At 42.3% G+C, this 25,996-nt stretch overlaps 1 protein-coding gene across 3 annotated transcripts in view; it reads right to left on the bottom strand.

Moving 5' to 3' along the window:
* SGCG (sarcoglycan gamma) overlaps positions 1-25,996 on the bottom strand; it is a 331,065-nt gene that overhangs the window by 178,986 nt on the left and 126,083 nt on the right. The window contains exon 1 of one of the 3 annotated variants that reach the window (XM_077298387.1): positions 20,913-21,068. The exons of 1 other annotated variant lie outside the window; for it this stretch is intronic. The gene's annotated coding sequence lies outside the window, so the exon portion shown is untranslated. Of the gene's footprint in view, positions 1-20,912; positions 21,069-25,996 lie in introns of those variants that run through there. One more of the 3 variants, XM_077298388.1, reaches the window with a different exon arrangement.

The following is a 25,996-nucleotide window of genomic DNA, read 5'->3' as shown; positions in this document are numbered from 1 at the left end:
CCTGCTCCTTAATGTGCATCAAACTTTGCATCAGCAGACGCATTAGTGGGATGCTCATGCTTAGGATGGCGTCATCTGCACTTACCAGCCGTGTGCATTCCTCAAAACACTGAAGGACTTGACAGAGGTCTTGTAGCTTCGACCACTGCACACCTGACAACTCCATGTCTGCCATACAACTGCCTGCCCGTGTATGTGTATCCTCCCACAAATACATTACAGCATGCCTCTGTTCACACAGCCTCTGAAGCATGTGCAGTGTGGAGTTCCACCTTGTTGCAACATCGATTATTAGGCGGTGCTGGGGAAGCTTCAACGATCGCTGATGGTTTTGCATACAGCTGGAGTGTACGGGCGACCGGCGGATGTGCAAGCAAAGTCTTCTCACCTTCAGGAGCAGGGCTGGTAACCCCGGATAAGTTTTCAGGAAGCACTGAACCACCAGGTTCAAGGTGTGAGCCAGGCAAGGTATGTGTTTCAGTTCTGAAAGGGCTATGGCAGCCATAAAATTCCTTCCGTTATCACTGACTACCTTGCCTGCCTCAAGATGTACACTGCCCAGCCATGACTGAGTTACTTGCTGCAAGAACTCGGCCAGAACTTCCGCAGTGTGTCTGTTGTCGCCCAAACACTTCATTTCCAACACAGCCTGCTGACGCTTACCACTAGCTGTTCCATAATGGGACATCTCGTGTGCAACACTGGCAGCTGCAGATGGAGTGGTAGGGCGACTGCGCTCTGTGGACGAGCTTTTGCTTCTGGAGGAGGAGGAGGAGGAGGGGTGTCGAACGCCTACTGCCAACTGTTTCCTAGACCGTGGGCTAGGCAGAACTGTCCCACTATGTCTGTCCCCTGTGGACCCTGCATCCACCACATTAACTCAGTGGGCCGTGATGGACACGGAACGTCCCTGGCCATGCCTACTGGTCCATGCATCTGTTGTGAGGTGCACCTTTCTACTGACTGATTGCCTGAGTGCATGGACAATGCGGTCTTTGACATGCTGGTGGAGGGCTGGGATGGCTTTTCTCGCAAAGAAGTGTCGACTGGGTAGGTCATAGCGTGGTACTGCGTAGGCCATCAGGGCTTTGAAAGCTTCGCTTTCAACCAACCGGTAGGGCATCATCTCTAACGAGATTAGTCTAGCAATGTGGGAGTTCAAGCCCTGTGTACGCGGATGTGAGGATGATTACTTCCTTTTCCTAACGAGAGTCTCTTGTAGGGTGAGCTGGACTGGAGAGCTGCATATGGTGGAACAAGCAGCGGTGGTGGTGGTGGTGGACATGGCGGATTGAGAGAGGGTTGGTGATGGTATTCTTGATGTTGACCTACATACAGTGTTTCCTACCAAAAACCTTGTGATTCCCTGACTGCTTTGGCCTTGTGACGATACCTCCGCATTTGCTGCAGGTGGTGTCCTAAACGGTGGGCTTACAGTGAGGGAAGCAATGTAGCGTTGCTGACTACCTTCATTCTGAGCGGGTGCACCAACGTAACGGGACGTTTGGTAGTTAGTCCAGGCTTGCAAGTGCATGCTGGTTAAATGTCTACGCATGCACGTTGTATTTAAATTTAGGGGATTCTTCCCTCTGCTAAAGGTCTTTGAGCATTTCTTACAGATAACTTTGCACTGATCATTCGGATCTTGGTTAAAAAATTGCCACACTGCACTCTTCCTACTATCGAATACCTTTTCAGGCATTGCACGCTGTGCTACTTTCACCGGATGGCCACGCTGTCCTAAAACTGGTTTTGTTTTTGACACACGTTTTTGGCCTGATACGGGCCTGCCAGATGAAAGCTGTTGCGATGTTGATGAAAATATGTAGAACAAAGCGGCAACACTCACCAGTCCAAGTGTGGTCTGAATCCTTTTATTGAGACATATCAAACAACACCGTCATCTTCACGGCTCAGGGTGGTAAAACAGGGAAGGAGGTGAGCAGTGAAGATGACGGTGTTGTTTGATATGTCTCAATAAAAGGATTCAGACCACACTTGGACTGGTGAGTGTTGCCGCTTTGTTCTACATATTTTCAACAGTTTCATACTTTTTTCATGCGAGCACCTCTACCTGAATATCGGGCTCCTTTTTTACACACCTTGGATGGACCGCAGCTGACTTTGGGTCGTGGAACAGCTGTGCGGCTTCGCTTTATCTCTTTTATGGACAGTTGCGTTGTTGCGATGTTGATGCCTGCTGCGGCTCATCCTCCTCCACTTCTGAGCTACTGCCAGCGGCACCCTGTTCCCCCAATGGCTGCCAATCTGGGTCAACAACTGGGTCATCTATCACCTCCTCTTCAATGTCCTGTGCACCTTCCTCTGTGTCACCGTGTAAGGTGCTATAGCGTTCTGGACGGGGCACCATAGTCTCATCAGGGTCAGATTCTGGCTCAGTACACTGCGAGGGCAATGTAGTGATCTGAGTCAATGGAACAGCATAATAATCTAGCTGTGGCTGTGCATCTGTGCACTCCATGTCCAATTCATCTTGTAATGGGCTGTTAACAATTTCCCTTTCAAACCCAGGCACGGTATGTGTAAAGAGCTCCATGGAGTAAACTGTAGTGTCGCCTGCCGCATCCTTCACTTTTGGTTTGGGTGAAGCACACAAGGAAGCGACTTGTTCCTGCCCGGGAGCACCCACTGATGACTCGCTGCTTTTAAATTTGGAACTTTCGGAAGAGGAGGCGAAAGAGCTAGAGGCTGAGTCAGCAAGGAAAGCCAAAACATTTTCCTGCTGCTCCGGCTTTAAAAGCGGTTTTCCTACTCCAAGATAAGGGAGCCTTCGAGGCCTTGTGTAGCCAGACGATGATGCTGGCTCAACAACTCGAGCCTTAGGTGCTATTTTGCTTTTCCCACTACCACCGGATGCTACACCACCACCACCATCATTACCAGCTGGCAATGACCGCCCACGGCTTCTTCCACCAGACTTCCTCATTTTTGGAAAAATGTAACCAAAGTAACAACCGTTATATGGTACTGTAAAGCAAGGTGTATATAAACTTGTTGAGAATTTAAATCTCCCTTTTTTGTGTGGGAGACTGCTGCAAAAAAAAAAACAGGCCCACTGTATTACACTACACAGTATAAGTGGCTGGAAGTGGCTGGCAGATACACGCCAAACAGAATGGACGCAGATGCACTTTGTGGCAATATAAATCTCCCTTTTTATGTGTGGGAGACTGCTGGAAAAATCAGGCCCACTGTATTACACTACACAGTTTTAGTGTCAGAAAATGGCTGGAAGATATATATATTAAAAAAAAAAGGGACTGTACTACAATAACAATCTCCCTACAATTATCTCAGGAAAAGTATGGCAGCCAGCAAATAAAAAGGACTGCTGCACACAAAAGTGTGGACAAATAAACAATAGAATGGTGCAGAAAGGAGCAACAGGACTTTTGCTTTTAAAAAAACAGTTGGTTTGCACAGCGGCGTACAAACAGCAATGCAGCTATCAGGGAGCCTTATAAGCTACAGAGCTGATGCACAAACATCTAGCCTCCACTGTCCCTGCAAAGAAAATGTGGTGTTGGACAGTGGAAATCGCTACAGCACAAGCGGTTTGGGGGTTAATATTTCCTCCCTAACAATAGCCCTTCTTCTGACGAAGCTGCAGTAACCTCTCCCTATGCTATGATCGGCAGAAGTAAGATGGCGGTCGGCGTGCACGCCCCTTTATAGCCCCTGTGACGCCGCAGAAAGCAAGTCAATGACTGTCATGCCCTTCTCTAAGATGGTGGGGACCGAGACCTATGTCATCACGCTGCCCACACTCTGCGTCCACCTTCATTGGCTGAGAAATGGCGCTGAAAGCGCCATACGAAATGCGACTTTGGCGCGAAGATCGCTGACCGCATGGCCGATCCCACACTGGGATCGGGTCGGGTTTCATGAAACCCGACTTTGCCGAAATTCGGCGATTTTTGAAAATGTCTGATCCGTTTCGCTCAACCCTAGTATATAGTGCTCATGCTCTTGGTGGCCCCAAAAATGTTCTCCAGCGCCAAAGGAAAGTAGTCAAAACTCATATTTTAATCATATAGGATAAAAAAAAGGGAGAATGTGAACATATTAAAAAAAGAAAATCTATAATGCTTACATTCCGATAGAAAAATCCTTAATCATAGATTAAGGGTTTTTTGTACCCAAAATGCATAAGCATAACGCTTTTTTTTCCTTTTTTTTAATATATGCACATCCTCCCAATTGTTTTTATCCTACACGTTTAAAGGCTACATTTTAACTACTTTGTTTCTGAAGAACATCCCCTTTTGGACCTTTGAGACCTATTTGACCTTGAAGCCAGACCCGGTTAATACTCCGTGCACCACCAGCAGACCACAGACTGTCTACCGTGGATGTCTCCTGGGATACTTATCTCTCGTACAGAAGCAATGAGCTGAATCACTTTTTCTATTTTTTTTGTATTTATCGGGTTCATGCTGCCCCTTGTTTCGGCACCATGAATCAGGTGAAAAGTTCTCTTAAAAATACATAAGAAACAAAGTCAGAAGAAAACTATGGACTATAATAAGAACAAGAATATCCATTTGCATCTACTGCTCTGAAAACGTTCATCAGTAAACATTTTTAGGTAAAAAAATGCCAATTTTTCATTTCATATGCTCATCTGAACCAAGCCTAATACATGATCATACTGGGTCCTCCAGAGGTCAGGACACTATTTAACATTCTCTCCTCAGAGGGAAAATAGAGGTCTGCCATTCAAGAACTTTATCTAACATCATTTTTAAAATTAATTTTCTTAACTCAACAACCCCCTTAATGACAATTTTCTGGTTTGTTTCATAGCAGGGATTTATCTCTGTCTTTACTACAGGAAGCTTTAATTTAAGAGCAGATGTTATGGTTCACAAGAAAGTAAAAAAAAAAAAAGAAAAGAACAAACAAAAAAAACACAAAAAACCCCAGGAAAAATCGAGACTCTTTTGTAACATAATTCCTACAGAGATGTTTCTAACAGACCGTTTCTCCGGGTCACTGAGTGCTTTCTACGAAGACAAGAGCCCCTTTTGTATCAAGGAGCAAGACTTCATCTTCTAAACATCATGTGCCTCGTCCACGATGACTCAGTCGATTTCTTACTTCTCCAGATGAAAGTAAAAGAATACTCAATATTATCAAGCCCCAGCAATACATATATTATGTAGCAATGGATAATGATGGTCAGACAGTCAATAATAATAACCGTGAGGGATTGCTTTTGAATTTTTAATCATTTAATTTAACATATCCCGTACTGATAAAACCGACAGAAAATAATTTTTGGGGGTGGAAAGAAAACAAAAATTGCACTTTTGCTATTTTATTTTAATTATTTTTATATTTTACCACTTAAAAAAAATAGTGAGTGAGGACTTATGTGAAGAGTTAGTTTTAATTGGTACCAAATTACTTTTTGGCTGCTCTTTTTGCTAATTTTTGGATGAAAGGGGACAGAAAAACTGCAGTTTTAGCATTTTTATTTCTTTATTTTTCTACAAAGATGGATAGAATCTCATGATTCTTTTAGTTTATCGGATTTCTACTGGCAATATAAGACATTTTTTTTAAAGTTGGAAATAGGAAAAGGGGGCGATTTAATTTTTTTTGTTTTATTTTTTTCTCTGTCATTTAATTACTTGTACAATACAGTAAATTAGATGTGTATTGCAGTGTATGGTCATGTCCTCATTCTCCTATCCATCCCTTCCTGTGGCAAAGCTTCATAGAACTACTAAGATGGAAGGTTTGGGGGGTCTTCATTAGGCTTGATTGTAAGGACAACCCATCAGCATCATGTGGGTGTCGATGAACTGACAGACGAGGGAATGGTCTAACTGCTTACATGCCACGGTTGCTACTGTCATGTGCAGTGGTGCCTGGAGCAGAAGAAGAGCCAGGTCTGCAGAAGTAGAAGGAATAAATTATGTTTTAAAATTATGTATTAAATGCTACTACAAAGTATTTTTAGTAATACAATTTGTACACCAAAAACATATAAGTCAAAATATAGAAATATACTGTGTTCTAGATACAGTAACTACAATCAGAACTTCTCACAAGACCGAAATTCTCTATAGAAATAAACGCTCTATGAAGTGGCAGTAAAGAAAAATGTCTGACCTTTACAAAAATGAGCCTAGACTTTACACAATTTGTCTTCAAAGAGCAAGAATGATTTTTTTCATAACAATTGTCTAAAAGAGTAGTAATGGACAGCCCCAATATCATATACAGCGACATGTATCGGCAACATTTTACCAAAATATTCTCCTGCTGGACACTGATTACCCTGCGGAGAGTCCTGAGACACAAAGCCATGTGAGTCTTCTCCAACACCAACTCTTATATTCCAGAAATACGAACCATCACCTGACTACTGTTATATCATCATGTGTTAATCAAAAGTCCCAAGAATTTTTTTTCCTAATCCTATCCAAATATCTACATAAATAATGTAGTGTAAGTGCACTAATATACTTACCGATCGCCAACTTCCCTGGTTTCCAGTGCCTTCCTGGTCCTCTTTTGGGTCACATGAGCGCTTCTCTTCTTCTCGTAGTGTGAGGCAATGCATCTTTATCAATGTGAGCCTCAATGAAAGGTCCATAGACTGATATTGTGACAGTGACTTCCAGTTAGCGCATAAACTAGAGTGATCCAGCGAGTCGGAATGTATGTCACATGACCGAGGAGAGGACCAATGAGACACTGAGAACTGGGAAAGACTAAAATGGGTAAACATATTTACGCACCTACACTCCCTTATTTAGATAGGATTAGGAAAAAAATTGTTCTCCAGTTTAGAAACCAATATTTTAGATACATTATTAAAGGGGTTGTTCACTACTAGGACAATCCCTTCTCAATTCCTCCCAGTAAAATAATAATACCTATACTCATCTACGGTTCCAGCAGTGTTGGCACTGGGTCTCCCGGGATCGTGTGACATAATAATGCCCCTGCCGTCAATCAGCCCTGACTTTACTCTCCTCTCCTAGGAACGAATCACATACATCTGGAGGAAGTGAGAGAACAGCAGCTCTGATGTATGTCATTCATCCATAGGAGAGGAGAGTCATGCCAGCACTGACTGGTTGCAGAGATTGCATGACATAACACTGTCACGCGATTCCTGGGAGAGCCAGTGTCGGCAATGCAGGAACAAAGTTGGCACCGGAGGTGAGTATTATTATTTTACAAAGGGGAAACTTACGGATTGAGAAGGAGTTGTCTGAGTAGTGGACAACCACTTTAAGGAATTCTCAATTATAGAAGGGGATCCTCTGTTCAGGAGAATGACCTTTTGGCCAGACTGGAGAATGGTGACAAGAGCTTCTCATGCTTTGGAGAACTTATTGTGCCCCACAATATGTAGAAAAAAAACAATTATTTCAATATGCACTATGTAATGCCCTGTTTCCCCTGTGGTGGCGCCACAGGAAAATAAACATAGACAAATTCCCTATGAGATTACAGCAGGGGGTCTCAGTAAGTAGACATTTTGTGATCTGAATATTTTTTTTATGGGATGCTTCAAAGAAGCCAAAGATTGTCCAAAGTGGAAAGCCCCGGTTGCAGAGAAAGAGTCAATTTTTATAATGCAAGATCATGAAGTCTGCATGCCACCATCTATACTCCCATAGACCGTGACAGCGGTGGTCTACATGTGCAGTACCATTCCCATATACCCACATGAACGAATGGAGTTTGGGATTGTGGGACCTCCATTCTTGGAATCGATGAAGGTTCCAATGGTTCATTAAACATTTATTACCTATCTTGGGGTAAGATTAAAAATCTTTTCTCAGGAGATCCCTTTATGAGAAAAATGTATCGTCTTAAAATTGATTTTCCCCAGGCGAGCGTAGAATAAACAACTCGGCTATGAATCTAGAAAAAGTTCCATTTTTAAAACTATTCTCAAAAAAAGTGAGTTTCCAAATTGCATTGTCTTTTTGCACCCAATCTCTCTAAAAGTGTCACGGATATACAAGTTTATAAATATTCCTACTCTCGCTAAGCAGGAATAAGTATGTTAAAATCTCGCTAAAGTGTTCTGCTGCAAGCCAATAACCTAAGAGTTCAATAGACATTCTGACAGCAAAACTACAGTGAGACTAGAGGGTAATGTAAAAGAATGGTAAGCTATTTGCAATTCATCAACCGTGCTAGCGACTCTGGCGACAACGCATCAGCAAAGCTCATAAAGAATAAAAGGATTGGGGCTCTTGTGGTAAATACAATTACGCTCCTTATCAAATATGGCTTATACAAAATATTCTCTCCGCTGTGACAGTGCATTAATAAAAACCTCACACTGTTCGGCAGACACGGGGGGCGCTTTTCAGTCTTCATCAGCACTTTTTCCTCTTGGCTTCGTTTTGATTACACAATGCCTGAGAGAACATTTTGCAAAATAATATATGCACATGAGCTAAATGCTACAGAAAGTACCACAAATAATTGGTATTTCTTTTTATAGCAAGACAAGATTAAGCATTTTTTTGGGGGGGAGCTCTGAGGTGTTCTTAACTATTCGTAGACCGGACAAAGTAGCTGCTGCAATGCACTACATGATCATCTTGGTCGTTCCAACAAGGAATTGAGCAAAGGTGTGAACATCACAATATTGTTACACTAATTTGGTCCCCTGTGTCATGGAGGGACACAAGGTTTCAGAACTCTTTGGAGGTCAGACACAAGATGGTAGTGGCTCTGTGGGTGAGGTAAGGTGACACAATAGGTGTCAGAAGGACAAGATGGGTTGTCAAAAGGTGGCTGATCTCAGTGGATGACAGACACAAAACAGTAGTGGCTCTGTGGGTAAGAGGAGGAGAGACAACAGGTGGCTGAAGGTCGGTGAGAGGCACGGCAGGCAGTCACAATATGGCAAATTGCTGAGGAAGACAGATACAAGATGGTAGAGACTCTGAATGGGACAAGGTGAGGTAGTAGGTGGCAGAAGGTGTTTCAGTGGCAAGATGGGCAGTCACAAGGTGGCCAATTTCTGTGGAAGTCAGATACAAGATGGTAGTGGCTCTGTGGGAGGTACAAGGTAAGGCAGTAGGTAGCAGAAGGTGTTTGAGAGGCAAGAAGGCAGTCACAAGGTGAAAGATCTCTGTGGATGACAGACACAAGATGGTAGTGGTTCTGTGAGTGTAACAAGGTGAAACAATAGGTGTCAGAAGGTCCATGGTGGCAAATGCGGGAAGTTACAAGACGACAGATCTCTATGAAGGACAGACAAAAGATGGTAGTGGCTCTACACTTGTGACAAGGTGAGATAGTAGGTGGCAGATGGTGTATAGGGGCAAGGAGGGCAGTCACAAGGTGGCAGATTTCTGTGGAGGACAGGCACAAGTTGGTAGTGGGTGTGACAAGGTGAGACAATAGGTGGCAGAAAGTCTGTGGTGGGAAAGGCAGGCAATCACAAAATGGCAGATTTCCGTGGAGAGACACAATATGATATTGGCTCTGTGAGTGGCACAAGGTAAGACCGTAGATGGCCCAAGGTCCTGCAAAGGAAGGCAGTGACAAGATGGCAGATCTCTGTGAAGGACAGATAATATATGGTAGCAGCTCTCTGAGTGTGACAAGGTGAGACAGAAGGTGGCAGAAGGGCAGTAACAAGGTAGAAGATTTCTGTGGAGGACAGTCACAAGATGGTAGTGTCTCCATGAGAGGGACAAGGAGAGACAGTAGACGGATGGGGCTATATAAGGTGATAGTCAAATAGGGACACTTTTCTACCTCAAAGTCTGTTGACTATGTTTGATTGTTTCGTTCAATAATCAGTTGTTTAAACTTTCATTGAGAGAAAGATATTTTGTCCAAAAGCAATTTTTCTCTAAACAATATTCTTAGAGAGATCATCCATCTGTTGCATGGTATTATTGAGAATGTGTGGTAATGAACAATATGGCTTAAAATTTGTATGAAAGCATCTGCACAACGATCATTCACCATACGAGCAATCCTGTAATAGTTGTTCAACCATCAAACCACTTTGGCTAATGTGGATGGTGCCTAAAGTGATGCTATATGGACTTCAATAAGTTGAAAGTGCACCTCAGGAGTACAGTAGGCAGCTGACCCATGAAAGCAGTACCTCTTTACTGATGTACTTCAGTCCTAAATAACTTACCCATGTTAGTGTTTGAAACTATACACACCACTTATTTCTATACTGTATGCTATGTGAGATGCTATATGTAAGACAAATTTTTCTCAAAGGAGCTAACAGTGTATTGAAAATTCAGATTAGTATAAACACTAACTATGGCTTCTGTGTGACTGCCAGATCTTCTACAGCAACATGCTTGACACATAGCATAACCATATGTAGCTCAGTTTCTGCATTTTACTATTATATTGTATCAGTAATGTGTTTTCATAAGCTTGTGTGTAGGAGTCCTTAGGGTTAGAAAACCTAGGGGGTCAATAAAACTAATTCAAACCACTGGAAACGGTCCATCAGTCAGAAGAGAAATTAGATATGCTTCATTATTTCTGGTCACTTGCTTATTCTGGCTACAATTGTGTTCATATTTTTTTCCATTTGGAAGAGATAAGGGATATTTCTATTTTAAGTCACTAAAGTCTTATAGGTGCATGTCCAGGGAGCTGACACTAATTCACCTGCGCATTTGGCAAACACTCAGAGTAGATCACTTTTTAAGATAATGGGTTTTTTCAGGATTTGTTGGTCTTTGTTATGAAAAAAAGCCATAATGCTGGTGAGAAATGTCTTGATTCTGCAGAAACATAAACATCATGCTCTGGCATCACACTATGCATTTGTAGCACATCAGATATTTGAGGTCATCCTAGGATCAACAACTCAATAGTGCATTGTAGATCATCTAAAGGTAGCCCTACGAATACGATAGCTTGGCCATCTGGCCTACAGCTCTTACCACTTCCTCAAAGACATACATACTTGGTCCGGCCAATTGTTTGTGTTTTGTATTGGAATAGAGAAGTAGGCCGCTGTTAGACACCTTTGGTAGTGGCTTATTTTGGAACGTTAGAGTTGGAAGGGACCTCCAGGGTTGTGCCCAACCCCCTGCTCAATGCAGGATTCACTAAACCATCTTAGACATGTCTGTCCAGCTTCAGTTTGAAGACTTCCATTGAAGGAGAACTCGCCACCTCTCGTGGCAGCCTGTTCCACTCACTGATCTCCCTCACCATTCATTGATCATCATCAATTAAAATTCAACATGTCTGATCCCTCATTCCTGTCACATCAGATGGATAGAGTACGGAGGCCCCCATGTACACAATGCTGTCATCTAGTCCCTATAGAATTAGAGATCTCGACTGATATTAAAGGAGCTTTTATCCTCAGATGAAATTCCAGTCTCCTCTACTTCTCTTCTGGATTTGTCGCCATGTGACTGCTGACAGTGGAGATGCACTGGTCAACGCTGTGGCCACTGACTGGTTGTTGTACTCATGCAGCAAAAAAGCAAGAACAGAAGGAAAAGAGACTGGCAAGGTAACTGGCAAGTGAAATGTAAGAGTGGGAGGGGATAGGCAGATGAGTACGTCCTGTTTATCACACTTTAGCCATACCTAAAAAAAATGAAAGCGGTATACACTCCTTTAATCTGACGTGTTGAATAACTCTATCCACTATACACCAATTAACAAAGTCATTAGCCAATGTGTTTTCTTTACAAGTATTTTTAGTTATTTTTATTGAAAGTATTTTGAACCTAATGTGAAAAACAAATCCAAATTTTAACTAATCCTATTTACATTTCTAGAGAGAACACAATAATTTGACCCTAAATGCCAAGGAACCTACACCTTGTAGATGACCTTGTCATCACCAACCCTGGACATTCCACAGTAGGGTACACTGTGCGGTACTTGCGTGTACTTCCCCTTTTAAACTGAGAACAGTCACATAATACCAAAGCTTAAAAAAGAATCCATTAATGTCGATCATTTTTAGCTAAATGGTAATTACAGGAATAAAATAAGTCACTGAGGAGATCCTTAGGCCAAAGATTGAGTGTTTTTACACAAGTTCTAAGATTACTCCTAAAGTTGGAAAAACAGATTGGCAGGACTTTGGTATGATGGCCACGTCAGTAATCTGTTGCCGAGCTCTGAGTTAAGTGCCCCGCACCACAGAGCACCGCCGAACCTGCCGCACCAGCCTGGGAAGGGAGTGAGATCATCGCCCTGCAGCGTCGGACCGGGCCCGCTGCAGAATAACCTGACTCCTGCTGCCACACTATTTGTAAGTATATTCTGACTATAAGATGCGCCCCCATTTCCCCCCCCCCAAAATACGGTATATGGCAACAGGGAGGGAAAATGGCTCATTGGGCACATTTTGACCATTTTCACTTAGGGGTGTACTCACTTTTTTGTTGCCAGCGGTTTAGGCATTAATGGCTTTGTATTGAGCTATTTAGATGGCACAGCAAATTTACACTGTTATACAAGCTGTACACTGACTTCTGTACATTGTATCAATGTCATATCTTCAGCTTTGTCCCACAAAAAGATATAATAAAATATTTACAAAAAATTGAGGGGTGTACTCACTTTTGTGATATACTGTACATATACACTGTATATACAGAGAGGGATAAGGGGTCTTACAATTTTTACGCAGCTCCGTCCAAAGCAATGCCCCCTTTTGTACACACGGTTATTCCGCATGTGTTCATTGAATCACCGCATCCTATACATTGGACTGTGATATTTATCTTGCAGAGACTGGGCGTCTCCGCAAGATAAATAGACATGCTGCGGTCTGGAAAGATGCGCCGCATGTGCGTATAAGCAGGGAAGCTGGAGGTGTCCGTGCACACATAGTGGAGATGGGATTTCATAAAATCCCATCCACTATGCTATAACATCTGGACTCTGCGGCTGTACGCAGCGTCCAATCCGCAGCGTTTAACTGACCGTGGAAAAATATCCTTAGGCAGTAAATGGTGATAGGGAAAAGTGATGTAAAATATAATAAAAATATGTCATTATTACCATGTAATCACAGGTTACCATGCTATAGGGTCTTTACTCTGTGCTACCATCTGGCCACACATAAAAATTCCCTTCAGCTTTATCAAAAAGTTTACATAGTAAGTTCTTAAGTGGACAAACAAAACAAAACCTGGAAATTTGCACCTTGTTACAGGCAACCTATTACCTCCATTTCACACTGATGTGGGCTGATCCTATAACAACTACTGTACTGTATTTACAGCTATCTTTCAGACTAATTATTCTTTAGGTTAATAAAACAAACTATGCGATAATCACCAACCAACTCCCACCAGGATCCAGTGCAGGCCGCTCTTTTATCTGTGCTGATACATGAAGAGGAGACAAAACATCAAAAAGGAAGGTGGCACACCCTTCTGAAATGGTTAAATTTGTGGAGGGTGGTAGTTCCTCAAGAGCCAAAGACTAAGCTCCTGTCAAACTATAGTAGATAGAAGGAAGTGCACCCCAATAGACATGTTGAAATGCTTAGATTTCTGAAGAATTTTTATTATCCCTAGATCACACCGCAGTGTACAAACACTTCATGTTTCGGGTATAGCACCCTTCATCAGATGTGCAAGTAATGGTCACTGCACAAAGAGCAGAGTAATCCAGGGTTTGGAGTGGGCTTTTCCTAAACAAAGGCGAACTATCTAGTACCTAGTCTGTGATGTTTGAAAAGGAGACATCGCTATTTCACCTTTAGCAGGATTGCTGCTGCATGTGGGTGGCTGCAGCGGTTAGGAGACTTGAGCAGCGCTTTAGCAGAAAATCATCCAATGATGCATTGGTCAAGTCACCTGAACTCTGTATCCAATTACAGGCTTAAGTGGTACTACTGCTAGTGGAGTGGTGACATCTCCTCTTCCCAGTCATCCAATCACAGGCTTCACTGTTTCTACTGCTGGTGGAATGGTGACATCTAGTGATGAGCGAGTATACTCGTTGTTTGGGTTTTCCCGAGCACGCTCGGGTGGTCTCCGAGTATTTATGACTGCTCAGAGATTTAGTTTTCATCGCTGCAGCTGAAGTACTCAGCCTGGCTAGTAGCTGTAAATCATTCAGCTGGGGCGATGAAAACTAAATCTCTGAACAGTCATAAATACTCGGAGCAACGAGTACACTCGCTCATCACTAGTGACATCTCCTCTTCCCAGTTGTCCAATCACAGGCTTCACTGTTCCTACTGCTAGTGGAATGGTGACATCTCCTCTTCCCGTGTCTGCGCAGACCAGGGAGCAGCCTGTGCTGGATGCAGGTGGGTGCCGGTACTTACACTCCTCAACACTGAAATTGAAACACCAAATGGATTGGATTCAGTAAGCCGAGGAGAAGATTTATTTCTTGTCATGTCACAGCTTTTCTCCTTGGCTCACGGGGGTACGTGTGCTTATGATACACCTTCTCTGTCAATTTAAACACGGGTCTTGGGAGCTGTGTTTCTTCAGACTGCAGCCCATCCTGGCTCATGAAGAAGATGGGCTGCCATTTAAATTACATGACAGGGGCCATTTTATTACATTCTTGGAGACCCTCTTTAATGATTGAGGAATGTTCTGCACTTGGGCACGCAAATCATCGATGCTGAGTTTATTTTTGACAGCTCCAAGCTCTTGTGGAAGTTTGATTTTGCCAGGATAATACCTTTTCGTACAGAATTTATTGATAATAGAAATTGGTTCTAGCTATTTTGAAACCCAAAAAAATGTGATATTTGTCCTGCAGTCTGATACTGTTGCAGAGGCCCCTTGGTGAATTTCAATGTGATGATATCATCCAATTATACAGTTGCTGCTGTATTCACAAGGACATCATTAAGCCATTACTTGCTAAATTGCTTTTAGAATGTAAGATAAATATTCCACCTTCATGGACCTTATCAGTTAACCTGCTACTTCCACTTCTTCCTAGATCACCACAATTCACCACCACACACTCATATGTCACAATGGTCATCAATGTGTGAAAGGAATAAGGATAAAACTTCCATTTCTGGTTTTTAATCTATTTCTATCTGTACTACAGTATTGCTGGTATAGTAATAATGACATATGTTTCCTGAGCACTGGATGCCAAGAAATGCAGCACTAACAAAACAACCAATATATATGAATCCTCAAGATTCACCTCTGAGCAGTAGAGTTACTTGGGGGCAAATTTGACAATGGTCAAGGTTTCTGCTCCCTCCAGTTACTACATTAGGCATTTCCTCATCTCTAGGTACTATAATATAATATTCCAGAGAGCTGCAAAATTTGCTAATGGTGAATCCTTATACAGATCCCTTCATGAGTTATGGCTGTCGAACAGCCGCGAGACATGCAGCCATGGGAACGCAAACATATTTTTGGAGCACACCGAAGACTCAGCACACAAGCATGCCGAATATCACCTTATCCCTGCATGTTCAATCATCACTAGTCCTCATGAAAGTGGTTATGTGAGAACTATGCAATAATAACAGAAGTAGAAATAAGTTCGATGGTACCAACAAGTCACCCTCTGTGATGCATTCTGCAAAATAAGTAGTGGCGGCTGACAGAGCATATCCGCTGCATGTAAACGTGTGAGAATTGGTATGATAAGTATATTAAAAAGCTTATTATTCACCCATTTGTGAATGTATATACAGGTCCTTCTCAAAAAATTAGCATATAGTGTTAAATTTCATTATTTACCATAATGTAATGATTACAATTAAACTTTCATATATTATAGATTCATTATCCACCAACTGAAATTAGTCAGGTCTTTTATTGTTTTAATACTGATGATTTTGGCCTACAACTCCTGATAACCCAAAAAACCTGTCTCAATAAATTAGCATATCAAGAAAAGGTTCTCTAAATGACCTTTTACCCTAATCTTCTGAATCAACTAATTAACTCTAAACACATGCAAAAGATACCTGAGGCTTTTAAAAACTCCCTGCCTGGTTCATTACTCAAAACCCCCATCATGGGTAAGACTAGCGACCTGACAGATGTCAAGAAGGCCATCATTGACACCCTCAAGCAAGAGGGTAAGACCCAGAAAGAAATTTCTCAACAAATAGGCTGTTCCCAGAGTGCTGTATCAAGGCACCTCAATGGTAAGTCTGTTGGAAGGAAACAATGTGGCAGAAAACGCTGTACAACGAGAAGAGGTGACCGGACCCTGAGGAAGATTGTGGAGAAGGACCGATTCCAGACCTTGGGGAACCTGAGGAAGCAGTGGACTGAGTCTGGTGTGGAAAGGCGTGTGCAGGAAATGGGCTACAGGTGCCGCATTCCCCAGGTAAAGCCACTTTTGAACCATAAACAACGGCAGAAGCGCCTGACCTGGGCTACAGAGAAGCAGCACTGGACTGTTGCTAAGTGGTCCCAAGTACTTTTTTCTGATGAAAGCAAATTTTGCATGTCATTCGGAAATCAAGGTGCCAGAGTCTGGAGGAAGACTGGGGAGAAGGAAATGCCAAAATGCCTGAAGTCCAGTGTCAAGTACCCACAGTCAGTGATGGTGTGGGGTGCCATGTCAGCTGCTGGTGTTGGTCCACTGTGTTTCATCAAGGGCAGGGTCAATGCAGCTAGCTATCAGGAGATTTTGGAGCACTTCATGCTTCCATCGGCTGAAATGCTTTATGGAGATGAAGATTTCATTTTTCAGCACGACCTGGCACCTGCTTACAGTGCCAAAACCACTGGTAAATGGTTTACTGACCATGGTATTACTGTGCTCAATTGGCCAGCCAACTCTCCTGACCTGAACCCCATAGAGAATCTGTGGGATATTGTGAAGAGAAAGTTGAGAGACGCAAGACCCAACACTCTGGATGAGCTTAAGGCCGCTATTGAAGCATCCTGGGCCTCCATAACATCTCAGCAGTGTCACAGGCTGATTGCCTCCATGCCACGCCGCATTGAAGCAGTCATTTCTGCCAAAGGATTCCCGACAAAGTATTGAGTGCATAACTGAACATTATTATTTGATGTTTTTTTTGTTTGTTATTAAAAAACACTTGTATTTGATTGGACGGGTGAAATATGCTAATTTATTGAGACAGGTTTTTTGGGTTATCAGGAGTTGTATGCCAAAATCATCAGTATTAAAACAATAAAAGACCTGACAAATTTCAGTTGGTGGATAATGAATCTATAATATATGAAAGTTTAATTGTAATCATTACATTATGGTAAATAATGAAATTTAACACTATATGCTAATTTTTTGAGAAGGACCTGTATACAGCTCTGGTAAAAATGAAGAGACCACCACCTCATAATCCTGTCATGGGCAGCCCAATCTCCAGACCTGAACCCCATTGAAAACCTCTGGAATGTAATCATGAGGATGATGGATAGTCACAAGCCATCAAACAAAGAAGAACTGCTTACATTTTTGCGCCAGAAGCAGTGTGAAAGACTTGTGGAAAGCATGCCAAGACGCATGAAAGCTGTGATTAAAAATCATGGTTATTCCACAAAATATTGATTTCTGAATAGTGATGAGCGAATATACTCATTGCTCGCGTGGTCTCCGAGTATTTATGACTACTCAGAGATTTAGTTTTCATCACCTCAGCTGAATCATTTACGGCTACCAGCCAGCTTGAATACATGTGGGGATTCCCTAGCAACCAGGCAACCCCCACATGTACTCAGCCTGGCTAGTAGCTGTAAATCATACAGCTGAGGTGATGAAAACTAAATCTCCGAACACTAACAAATACTTGGAGATCACCCGAGCAACGAGTATACTCGCTCATCACTATTTCTGAACTCTTCCTGAGGTAAAACATTAGTATTGTATTTATAAATGATTATGAACTTGTTTTCTTTGCATTATTTGAGGTCTGAAAGAACTGGTTATTTTTTTTTTATTTTGTCCATTTCTCCTTTTCGGAAGAAAAATACACAATTTATTGCTTGGAAATTCGGAGACATGTTGTCAGAAGTTTATAGAATAAAAGAACAATTTACATTTTACTCAAAAATATACCTATGAAGAGAAAAATCTGAGAAACTGAGCATTTTGCAGTGGTCTCTTTTGAGGAAAATGGGGGGTGCGTCTTATAGTGCGAATGCAGGCTTACCAGTTGTTTGCGGCAGTGGTGTGGTGTGGCAGCGGCGGAGGTGCGGCGATGCTGAGGCGTGGTGGGCAGTACGAGGTGCACCTGAGCAGGGTCCCTTCCTCAGGTGAGGTGACGCCGCTGCCCGGTGTCCATGGAGAGCAGAGCCGAGTGAATCATGGGTTTCTTGGTGGCGGCGGCCATCTTCCTGAGGCCGCAGGTTCGCAGATTGAGATTATGGCGGCCATTTTCCTGAAGCCAAGTGCGCCAGGATCTCCATCTGCGCATGCGCTGCCTCCCCTGGCCATTTTCCTGAAGCCCCAGGAAGCAAAGTACTCAATCTGGGCATGTGCGGCCTCAGGAAGATGGCCGCCGCCACCGAAAAACCCGTGATTAACCCGAATCTGCTGCTTGCCTTGGACACCGGGCCTTGACATCACCACACCTGAGGAAGGGACCTGTTGTGAAATCTGCTCTTGGGCTCCCTCCGGTGGTTATAAGTGGTAGCGCTGCTGTCTTCAATCGCAGCATTTCATCAGGTGGGCCCACGTAATGCATTTCTCTGGGCTATTTAGTTTTGTTCCACCCTTTAGTCAGTGCCAGTTGTCCATTGTTTTTGGAGGATTCACATCTCTGCCTGGTCTGTCCTGCTTTGCAGTTCATTTCTACAAAGATAAGTTCTGGTTTTGTTTTTGCAGTCCACATGCTGTGGCTTTATAGTTCAAGTGCATTTCTATATTTTGTCTTGTCCAGCTTGGTCTGTATAAGGACTTGCTCATCCAAGCTGGTATCTCTGGAGATGCAGATATACCCTCTATATCTTTAGTTAGATGTGGAGATTTTGTATTTTCTGTGGTGGATATTTTCTAGTATTTTAATACTGACCGCATAGTACTCTGTCCTATCTTTTCTATCTAGCTAGAATGGCCTCCTTTGCTAAATCCTGATTTCAGTCTGTGTATGTTAAATCCCTCTCCTCTCACAGTCAATATTTGTGGGGGGCTGTCTATCCTTTGGGGATTTTCTCTGAGGCAAGATAGTTTTCCCTTTTCTATCTTTAGGGGTATTTAGTCCTCCGGCTGTGACGAGGTGTCTAGGGAGTGTCAGGAACATCCCACGGCTACTTCTAGTTGGGTTGTTAAGTTCAGGGTGCGTGGTCAGTACAGGTACCACATTCTCCAGGGTACATCTCATGCTGCTCCTAGGCCACCAGATCATAACAGGAACCCTGCACAGGTGCACGCCATACCGCCCACCGCGCCTCTGCATCACACCTCTGCCGCCGCCACACCACTGCCGCAAACCCCCGTGGACACCAGGCAGTGGCGTCACCCACCTTAGCAGGAAGGGACCCTGCTAAGGTGCACTCCCCACAGCCTCCACCAAACATCAGTTCCGCCGACACAGGACCGGATTTATCGAGAGGAAGGACCATGCTTCCTGTGACCCTGCTGTACCACCACCAGCCCTCAGGTAAAATACCTTAAATTCAGACAACAAGATGGACCTCCATCTTATAAAATCTTTTTTCTGCTATTTTCACCCCATAATTTGGGGTGCGTATTATGGTCCGGTGCGTCTTATAGTCTGAAAAATACGGTGTGTATATATATATATATATATATATATATATATATATATATATATATATATATATAAAAACATATAGATATATACACTCAAATACATAACAAAATCTCACTTTTAATTTTTGCCCTTTCATTTTTCCTCCACTTCTTCCAGAAGCCAAAACTTCTTTAGTTTTTCATGTTTTCATCGACATAGCCATACATGGGTTTGTTTTTTTGTTGCACAAGTTGTAGTTTTAGAGCCCTCTATTTATTTTCCCTAATAAAGGACTAAAAACAGGAGTAAAAAAAATTCCAAGTGCGGTGAAATGGTTAAAAAAAAATATTTCAACCAACTTTTATTTTGTTTTCACTGTGATCATTGTGCGGTAATTATGACTTGGGAACATAATTTTTCAGGTAAGTATGAAAACCGCCATATGAGATGTTTTTTTTATATATTTTAGTAGTTCAAAATATTCTGAACTTTGCAAAAAAAACAAAAATAACATTTGTTTTGTGTCGCCATTTTCTGAAAGCCATTTTTAATTTTCTCATCGATGGAGTGGTGTCAGGGCTTATTTTTTTGTGTGACTCACATATGCATCTATGCTACGAGCCTTTTAGTTTTAGGAAAAGAAAAATTGACTAAACAATCGTTAAATATGCTTAAAAAAAGTATGATTTTTGCTGCAATTACAGCTCCTAGACCACGCTGATACATGAGGTTCAACAACAGCTGGCGGCACAAACGCGCATGTATATCGGTACTCTATAATATTCCAGAAAAGACACAATATACCATCCCATGCCGGAATATATTATATTAGTGAAGTCTAAGGCGTTTTTGCGGTGCCTTTTTTTATGCAAATTTTCAGCTGCGTTTTACCGTACAATCAAAGTCTGAGATTTCAGAAATCTCATGCACACAACTTGTTTGTTTTTTTTGTCAAATCGAGCATGCCAAAAATGCACGAAAAACGCAGCCAAGGAAAACATACTTTTTTACTGCAGCTTCTTTCATGCCAAGAAATCAGGTTTTGCTGCAGAAAAAAACACCCAGTGTGAACTTACCCTATGGCTGAGATTTGATGTTGCAGATTTTCTGCGCCCACCAAGGTTACTTGCATTTTTTCAAAAACACGCAGCGTAAAAAAACTCATCATGGGATCATAGCCTTAGGCAAGTCTAAAAAAAACTTATAACACAATGCTATAGATATACTGTATATGAAAGGAATTACAGTTAATATAAAGGTAACCAACCTCTGGCTTCTGTAGCTCAGTTCCCTGCAGATCGTATTGATAAAAAAACAAAGTTTGGTAAAGTTTAAAGCAGACTGAGTTTCTGTCTCGAAGTTCTCCTCCGCCTCCAGACCGGGAGTGGAAGATATTTTAAGACAGGCCAAATATCAGAGAGGCAAAATGCATTCACATGTTTGGCCGTGTCGCACATTCCAGCCCACTGCAGCCACATACTCTGCTAATTTTACTCTGCCGTATTGTAGCTGACTCCTTCGCTCTGCATCTACAAGCCTCTAGAAGAATAAAGAAGAGGAAATGACAGCCAACGTCAGACTCATTGATGCAAATGCATTTTGCTACACAAAGAACATTCAGAAAAAAAATGTTTCAAGAGTCAGCGGAGAGACAGCAACTAGAAAATGAAATTCGTAAGATGGTAATAAATGCAGGTTTCTACAAAAAAACATGGCCTTCTGCAAATCCAGGAGAGCAGTCTGACATTGGCAAAAGGGACTTGTCAGAACAAAAGGGCTAGATCCAAGCAAAAACAGAGGGTAGGGATATAGTCACAAGTAGCGTTGAGCGATACCTTCCGATACTCAAAGGTATCGGTATCGGATGGGATCGGCCGATATCCAAAAAATATCGGATATCGCCGATACCGATACCTGATACCAATGCAAGTCAATGGGACACAAGTATTGGAAGCTATCCTGGATGGTTCCCAGGGTCTGAAGGAGAGGAAACTCTCCTTCAGGCCCTGGGATCCATATTCATGTAAAAAATAAAGAATTAAAATAAAAAATATGGATATACTCACCCCTCCAGCGGCCCCTGGACCTTACCGATGTAACCGGCAGCCTCCATTCCTAAGAATGAGGAGTTTAGGACCTTCGATGACATCACGGCTTGTGATTGGTCGCGTGACCGCTCATGTGACCGCTCACGCGACCAATCACAAGCCGCGATGTCATCGCAGGTCCTAAACTCCTCATTCTTAGGAACGGAGGCTGCCGGTTACATCGGTAAGGTCCAGGGGCCGCCGGAGGGGTGAGTATATCCATATTTTTTATTTTAATTCTTTATTTTTTACATGAATATGGATCCCAGGGCCTGAAGGAGAGTCTCCTCTCCTCCAGACCCTGGGAACCATACACTGGGAACTTCCGATTCCGACTTCTGATATCACAAAAATATCGGAACTCGGTATCGGAATTCCGATACAGCAAATATCAGCCGATACCCGATACTTGCGGTATCAGAATGCTCAACACTAGTCACAAGCTTTCTGCGGCAAAAAAATAACCCAAGGTTTTTGTTTTTTTTAAGAGGATTTAAGTTTTTAGGTGTTTTTCACCCTTGTTTTTGCCACTTTTAACTTTTTGGAGCAGGTTCCATAAGGAATCTGAATAAAAAAAAGTAAAAAAGTGACAATTCCTTTTTTTTCATAGCAATGTTTTTAAAACTTGTTGGGAAAAAAAAAACTATTTCCCATTGACATAAATAAAAATCGTATTACTTCACCCTCGAGCCTGTTTTCACCTTCCTGGCCAGGTCAAATTTTACAATTCTGACCACTGTCACTTTATTTGGTAATAACTCTGGTACGCTTCAACGGATCCCACTTATTCTGAGACAGTTTTTTTTTTCTATTTCATTTTAGTGGTAAATTTAGATTGATATTGTTTGCGTTTATTTGTGAAAATATTGGAATTTTGGTGAAAATTTTGCACGCTACACAATTTTCAAACTTTTAATTTTTATGTTTTTAACTCAGAAAGCCATGACACACAAAATAGTTAAAGCCACATGTCTACTTTACATCAACATCATTGTTGAAACATAATTATTTTGTGCTAATAAGTTGAAAGAGTTGTAAGTTGATAAGTAATTTCTAATTTTTCCAACAAAATTTACAAAAACAATTTTTTGGGGGGGGGACTACATCACATTTGAAGTGATTTTGAGGGGCCTAGAAGACAGAAAATACCCAAAAGTGACACCATTTGAAAAACTACAGCCCTAAAAAAAGTTCAAAACCAGATTCAAGAAGTTTATTACGGTAATCTTTCAGGCGCTTCAGTGGAATTATAGCAATGTGAAATAAATAAACTGTAAATATAACTTTTTTCAATAGAAAAGTTATTCTAGCCCCAAAATTGTCTTTTTCACAAAGGTTACAAGAGAAAATGGTTGTTGTGCAATTTTTCCTAAGTACACTGATACCCCATATGTGGTGGAAAACCATTGTTTTGGCACATGGCAGGGCTCGGAAGGGAAGGAGCTCCATTTGGCACACAATTGTCTGGAATAGATAGTGGATACCATGTCATGTTTGCAGAGCCCTTGATGTGCTTAACCCCTTTTTGTCACCTGATGGAATAGTACGTCAGCTGGCTGTATCCCCCACTTTGAGGTGGGCTCCGGCTCCCTGATGAAGCAACGTGTGAAACGCACGTTGGAGTCGGGGGTAGCAGCAGCACCACGTACAGGATGAACTCTGGTTAGTATATTTACCTTATTTTCACTCTTTATGGAGAAAATTATACAACCCCTGGCAAAAATTATGGAATCACCGGCCTTGGAGGATGTTCATTCAGTTGTTTAATTTTGAAGAAAAAAAGCAGATCACAGACATGGCACAAAACTAAAGTCATTTCAAATGGCAACTTTCTGGCTTTAAGAAACACTAAAAGAAATCAAGAACAAAAAATTTGGTAGTCAGTAATGGTTACTTTTTCAACCAAGCATAGGGAAAAAATTATGGAATCACCCTGTAAATTTTCATTCCCAAAAATAACACCTGCATCAAACTAGATCTGCACGTTAGTCTGCATCTAAAAAGTGGTGATCATACCTTGGAGAGCTGTTGCACCAAGTGGACTGACATGAATCATGGCTCCAACATGAGAGATGTCAATTGAAACAAAGGAGAGGATTATCAAACTCTTAAAAGAGAGTAAAGGATGATACAATTGATTGGAATACAAACCTTAAAGGTTACAACTTATTTATTAAAAACAGGATTACCAAGAGGGGAAGAGGTGTTGCATTGTATGTTAGGAAAATGTATATCTCAACAGAGATCCAAGCTTCAGAGAATGGTAGCTCTGTAGAATGCAAGGAGAGAACAGAAAATACACTATTGTAGGTATTTACTATAGGCCACCTTTGTAGACTGAAGATATGAATGACCTTTTTTTAAATCAGATGCCTGTGTTCTCAAAAAAGTACAACATAGTGATCATGGGAGATTTTAACAATTTAGATATTTGTTGGGAATCTCTCTCGGGCAAAAATAATGGGTCCAGAAAATTATTATCTTCTCTTGCTGACAACTTTATCTTTCAAAAGGTAAAAGAGAAAATCAGGATCTGTAATCTTGGATCTAATTCTTACCAACAGGGAGGAATTGGTTGAGGAAGTAAAGGTGGCTGGGAATTTAGGAGGCAGCAATCATGCTATACTCAAATTCTGGATTGGAAGAGGAAGAACAGCAGGGACTAAGACTTTAAAGTTGGACTTTAGAAAGGCAGATATTAATGGATTTAGAAATAGGATTGCAAAGGTCCAATGGCTGAATGTTCTAAAGGACAGAAATGTCCAAAAAGGATGGGAGATTTTGCTAAATGAAATTCTCACTGCATAATTGGTAACAATCCCGAAAAGAAGGAAGAATTGGAAGCATTTAAAGAGACCAGCATAGGTGAACAGAACACAGAACTTAATCGCTTGTTAAAAAGCCTGACAAGCGTATGGTTAGGTGAATTCATAACTCACCCAGTGACTGTACTCAAAGAGTGGTAATAAATGGTTGCTCATCCAATTAGAAGAGTGTTTCAAGTGGGGTACCACAAGGCTCTCTCTTGGCCCCAGTATTGTTCAACATTCTTATAAATGATCTAGATAAGGAAACTTAAGGTAAACTAATCAAATTTACAGACGATGCAAAGCTAGGAGGGATAGCTAACACTAGAGTAGACAAAGAAATGATTAAAGGGAACCTATCACCCCGTTTTTTAAAGATTAGATAAAAATAGTGTGAAATAGGGGCAGAGCTGGGCTTTACATTACTGCCTTTTTGGTGCCTTTACACCCCCGTTAGGCTGCCGAAATACCTTTGTGAAGTGGCCGTTTTGTCCTGTCACTCAAGTTGGTCAGGTCGGATGGGCGTGGTCACAACGCTGTTTCTCCCCCAGATCAGGCTCATCATTACGTTGGTGGCGTAGTGGTGTGCGCATGTCCAAGGTCCCGAATCCTGCACAGGGGTGTGAAAATAGCAGCGATGTCCGTTATTCCATTGGTGGTCGGTGGGCGCGGCCATCTTGCTTTGGCCGCGCGTGCGCAGAAGCGGCGCTCTGCTGGCCGCGGCTTCAGGAAAATGGCCGCGGGCATCCGCGCGTGCGCAGATGGCTATCGCGGCGGCCATTTTCGTGAAGCAGAGTTCGCATCTCGGCTTCACGAAAATGGCCGCCGCGATAGCCATCTGCGCACGCGCGGATGCCCGCGGCCATTTTCCTGAAGCCGCGGCCAGCAGAGCGCCGCTTCTGCGCACGCGTGGCCAAAGCAAGATGGCCGCGCCCACCGACCACCAATGGAATAACGGACATCGCTGCTATTTTCACACCCCTGTGCAGGATTCGGGACCTTGGACATGCGCACACCACTACGCCACCAACGTAATGATGAGCCTGATCTGGGGGAGAAACAGCGCTGTGACCACGCCCATCCGACCTGACCAACTTGAGTGACAGGACAAAACGGCCACTTCACAAAGGTATTTCGGCAGCCTAACGGGGGTGTAAAGGCACCAAAAAGGCAGTAATGTAAAGCCCAGCTCTGCCCCTATTTCACACTATTTTTATTTAATCTTTAAAAAACGGGGTGATAGGTTCCCTTTAAGTAAGATCTATGTTAGTTTGTACACTGGGCAGTGCAATGCAAGATTCTACATCTGGGCAAGAAAAACGAAAATTATATCTACAGAATGATAGGAATACAACAAAGCAACAGCATGAATGAGATAGGCTTGGGTATACTAATAGATCACAGACTGCACGAGTCAACAGTGTGATGCAGCAGTAAAAAAGGCAAACACAGTTCTA

The sequence above is a fragment of the Ranitomeya variabilis genome, chromosome 3, assembly GCF_051348905.1.
Source record: "Ranitomeya variabilis isolate aRanVar5 chromosome 3, aRanVar5.hap1, whole genome shotgun sequence".
Taxonomy (NCBI): Eukaryota; Metazoa; Chordata; class Amphibia; order Anura; family Dendrobatidae; genus Ranitomeya; species Ranitomeya variabilis.
Note: the sequence above shows the minus strand (reverse complement) of the source record. Positions and strands in the feature narration are given on the sequence as shown.